The sequence below is a fragment of the Vigna unguiculata genome, chromosome 8 (assembly GCF_004118075.2).
Source record: "Vigna unguiculata cultivar IT97K-499-35 chromosome 8, ASM411807v1, whole genome shotgun sequence".
Taxonomy (NCBI): Eukaryota; Viridiplantae; Streptophyta; class Magnoliopsida; order Fabales; family Fabaceae; genus Vigna; species Vigna unguiculata.
In genome coordinates, this window is record NC_040286.1 from 13,814,785 (window position 1) to 13,820,354 (window position 5,570).

Sequence of the window (5,570 nt, forward strand, 5' to 3'; positions counted from 1 at the left end):
ATGAGGTGGTTATTTTAGTTTTATTTTCTTATTTATTTTAATAAGTAATTTCCGGCTAGGACATTACATTAAGCATATAGCATTCCTTGAGTTGAGCTCGGAATGGCATCCCTCAAGTTGAGCTCGAGATGGCGGATGAACATGAGGAACCCTTGAGTTGAGCTCGGGTTGGCGAGTGTTGCCGGTGTGAGTGTGCTGGTTGTGGCCAGTACGGAGGGGTCCAGATAGATTGCCCTCCTCAGTAAATAGCTGACGAGTTTGGTAGTCTTGGGACGTTACGAACTATGTTCGTATTTGGGAACTCCACCTGGCGTTACGGTGTATGATCCGTAGCAATGGTTTCCCGCACGTGCTCTATCGGTTGTGGTCGATAGATTTGGCAGCAAATTACCTTGAGGTAATCACTAGAAGATGTAGAACACGAATAACCTGGTTGTGGCCAGGTGGAATGAATTAGATGGGTTGGAATTCAAATGGGATGAATGTGTTGACTATATATATGTGTGTTATATATGTGTATGCTTTTTTTTATACTTATTCTGTTAAGCTCATCCTATCTGCTTGTGTTTGGTGATGATCGTGTGCGCGGTACACGTGAGTAGATGATGTTGACGCAGGGTGGTGCTGGTGAGACTTAGCCTTGGAGCGGGGATAGCATGGGATTTTTATATTTATGTTTTCTATCTTTGGATTGAAATAAATTGTAAAGGCTCATGGCCTATTTTGATTAGACTTTCAGTTTTGTAATTATGGTTTATGGACGCTTTATTAAATAATAAAGTTTTAAATTTCCCGCGTTTTAGGAAATGAGGAATTATTCATAAATGCGATGTCTTTAAAATTTTATTTTTTCTTTATTTACTTAAAATCAGTAATATCCAGTCGGGATGTTACACTTATGGTAATGCTTACTTTCATTATGTACCTTTAAGTGTAAACACACTCTTAAAAACTTGAGAAGGAGAGAGAGTTATGCACATACTTGTGAGGATTTTATCATTCTTGATGATGTATTTAATTTGATTGTAATTTTTGTTAACATTTATGTTTTGAAATAAATTTTTAATTGTCTTTATTCTTGAACACTTTGGATGTATGATTCATTTTCTCTTTTACTTAGAACATTCTCCTTTTAGGATCCATCGAGAATACTAACTTTGCACTTTTAGTGCGCATATTTTCTTTTATTAGTTTTTATTTTTCCTTGTAAGTACAAAAGTTTAAGTGTGAGATAATTTGATGACACATATTTATAATTTTATTGTACAATGATGTGAATCCAACCGGGTAGAAGAAATAGGAGATGACATGGTTTTTAATGAAGCCCAATTGTCATAATTTCAACTATAGAAAAGAAGTAACCCTTGCTGATTTGGAGAAATTAACAAGCATGTGTTTGGCTGCACTAATTTTAGTTTAGTTTATTTTATTTTTGTGGGAAATAATTGCATGAATGAGATGTTACAATACCAATAATGTGGACAACTAGCTTTGTAAGTGGTGGACTGAGTTTTATTGATTTTGGGTGACTTTTGGTTGCAATAATTTCAGTTACAATCAACCATTAAGTAGTGAGATCATTATTAGCTTAAATTACTGGGATGTAATTGCAATTAATGAATCCCCTCTAATTCTAATGGCTAACGCGTCTATATAAGCTACATCACTTTTATCAATGAAACAAGTTGAGTTTTATCATACAGTGAAGACACTTTCCATATTTTTTTAGGATTTAGCTTATTTTCTTTCAATAATAAATTTGGTTCATTGTACATATTTAACTTAATATTTTATCTTCGACACATTCAATTTGCTCACTATTTTGACTATTTTTTTTCATATATCATTTCTTATTGGTTTCAAATTTATTGGATTTTACATTTCCATCACTTTAAAATGAACATATGGTTTTTTAGATTTTGATTTCTCTACTCTTTTTTAAAAATATTTTTGAAGTTGTAACAGATTTACTAAAATTGTGTAAAAGAATCCCTCGGAAATTACATTTTTTTGAATAGTTTAAACTTTTGTATTTGGGCTTATGGACCTAATTAGAATTCATATTTAGGCCCATGTTTTCTTAGTATTACAATCCATTTAAATAGCCTAGATGTGCTCTAAGGTCATAAACAAAATTATTTTCCTAAATTTTAGAGTTTTTAGAATTGTCTCTTCATCTTTTTTTTCTCTCTTTTCTCTAAATTTTTCATTTTTGACTTTTCCTATTTTTCTATTCTCCTCTATTTTTCATTTTTTGTTCTCTAGTAATGAAAAACTTATTCTTGAGGATCAATTCATGAATCAAGTTCAAACAAGCCAAATTGGTTTTTGCACTGATTGCTAAACACTTCAAATTTTTTCTTTTTATCGCTAATTTCAGTTTTTTCCTTTGTGATTGGAAATTATGTTTCAGATTTTAAAAATGAAATTAGAAATCAATTGAGTCTTGATTTAATGATTAAATACATATTAGATTGAATGATACTATCATTTTTAATTGATTAATTGAATTGGTTAATTATTCAAACTTGAATCCGAATCTTTAGAGAACTATAATAAGATAATTTTTTGGTTCTTGAATCTAGAGATGGATTTGTTTTCATTTTCTCAATTTTAAGTTTGATTTTTTTTCATTTTTCAATTTGTGCTTTATGATTTCGAAATGCCTAAACTCCTAAATTAATTTGTATAGAAAGACTACTAAATCTTAAATATAGTCAATATATGTCCTCTAAGAATTGACCTAGAGTGTGCTCTATATTGCAAAATTTAAAGAAATTTTATCACTAATGTTATGAACAATGGTGAAAATCACACTCTAAGACACTCGACCTCCGACCCTACTAACCTATTTACTATAATGAATGTTAATTAAATATTTTTTTAATAAAAATATAAATCATAACAAAAAGTATCATATTATCAAGTATTTAATGTCAAATGATACACATTTTCTTTTCTACAATATGAAATATCAATAAAAAATTTATAATTATATGATGTAAGAGTATCAAATAACAATTTGACAAAGGTCAAATAGTTATAGAAAAGATAAAAAATATCAAATGTGTACCTTAGAAATAATTTACTAAATTAAGGTCCAAAGAATACTTAATACAAAATTTTCAAGTGAAATTAAAGCTATTTTAGAAATTTAAAATTGGGATAGGACAAACATGTACATTCTCATCCTCATACCCAATTTAAAATATCGGGTATTATCTACCTATACCTGTCTCCAATATAGGTGGAGTTCCCCATCAAAATTGAAACAAGTTCGAAAACTACCTACAAGGATGGTTTCATTTGTCATCTCTAATAAATGCATTATTAAGTATGCTTTTCAAAGGATTGTGTCTTATGAAGGTTTTTTAGACGTAACTTCAAGCTGACAAATGCTTTTCAAAGGATTGTTTATCTTGTGTAAGTCTTTGAACACAAGTCTTACAAAATGATATTTGTAAAAACATTTAAAAAACGCTAAATGATAGTTTTTAGATTGTTTACTAGTTCATAAGTTTTCCAACAACCTTATGAAATTTTTTTATAATTTTATTTAATCCAATTTCTAGAGTTAATTTATCGGTTTACAAGTAATACTTTTCCTTTATACACATCTTAATTCATCAAGTGGCATGTTCATCACTTCTATTCCTTTCCATATTTTTTCCTTAATTAATACCCAATTTTTTAAATTGGTTATGAGGAAAGGAATTAATGTGTACCTGTTTGCACCACTTGTACTCATCCCAATATCCATATCCATTTTCATACCATTTCTTGTTTTAAATGACTAAAATACATTTAATTTATTAGGTAATCTAAAAAATTATATGAACATTTCTTTGATTCTTAGTTTTCGAGTTCAACTTTAAGGTACATTTGATATTTTTACTTTTTTTTATAATTATTTGACCTTCATCCAATTCCAATTTAATAATCGGTTAATATTTTTATAATTATAAATTTTCTTGATATATAAAAGAATATGCGTATCATTTTGACATTTAATACTTTGTGGTGTTTTCTTTGATGTGTTTTTTTTTTTGAAAAATTGGAAAAGTAAAAAAAAGAAGGTATATATACAAATATGGGAATAATGAGAATAAAATAAAAGTCTCATACTTATTGAGTGTGAAAATAGAGATAAGATTATATTTTTACTTCGATAGATAAAAAAAAAAAAAAAAAGAAAAAGCCAAACCCACATCCTCCCACCTATTACCATTTCTATTCCAAACGAATTATCAACCAACTAGTAGTAATAAGAAATGTTTTTGCAAAGATTTAAACAACTTTATTTGACTCTCTCCTTATCTCAAGTTTCAAAACTCGTATCTAAATATGTCCACGTCTTACACCACCAATCATAAAATTGTTCCCATTGAAAATCACAATGCATAATGAGTTGGATTGCCTCGTGGAAATCAGATTCAACGATGGTACTATATATGGATAGATACATTATGAGCCACAATCATCATGCAATCAACCATGTCCCACAACTATTTCTTCATAATAGTGTTAAAACCAATTCATCTAAAAATAAAAGCACGGACAACGCCTCCCTTAGAATCTCAAATCACTCTCTTGCGTGTACTTATAATTGTTGAATGAAACAACTCTACCACAATTTACTTAGCAAATCCATTTGGTGGAAAATCCAAACACCTTAATTAACGGATCATGCAATTTCAATCATATCTCTTACATAGTTGATTTTCAAACTTGAATGAACATCACGAATTTAAAGATTGAATATGACCAACAAGATGGGAAGAAGATACGTCTTCTTGCACAAAACAATAATTAGATACGTATGAATTCATTTAGCTAGTGGTTTAAATGTGATTAGTGTACCGTACCTAGCCAAATTCTACCAAGTAAACAGTGTGCATATCGAAACCGCCTAGTACCCGGACATCACCAACATAAGCCATATAGGCAAGTAGTCGGTCGAAACCGACTACTCGAATGAACTTAAGCTAACATCGATGCCCCCGCGTTCAATAGGTCTCAAGGGCCTGGGTTGGGGCCCAGGCCCATTCGTGGCCCATACTACAGCCCATGTCAAAACCCAGCCCATGAAATGGTCAAACGTCATTAATGCCCTATAAATACACGTGGACCCCATCATTTAAAGGTACGCATTCATTAATAACTGATCTGACTCTCTAAGAGCTTTGACTTACTTGAGCTTCGGAGATTCTTCTGCAGGTAACCCCTCCTGGGTTCAAGTTCACATGTATCAACCGGGAAGAGGCCAACTGAAGAGAGAGCGGACTACATGGTAAGGTGACGCTTGTGTCTAACCTCTTATTTGTTCTCTGCAGGAACAATTAGGTTGGATGGACTTGCTTCGAAAATAATTATTATATTTTTAAGAAAACAAAAATGATTTTATTTTTAATATATATATTATAAAATATAATTTTTATATTAAATTATTTCACTTAAAATTAAAACTAATTTTATTAATATGACTTAATTTTTATTAATACGTTTTTATTTTTTATTTATTTTTTAAAATTGTAAAGTAGATTAAAATGACTCATTAATGTAGAATAGGG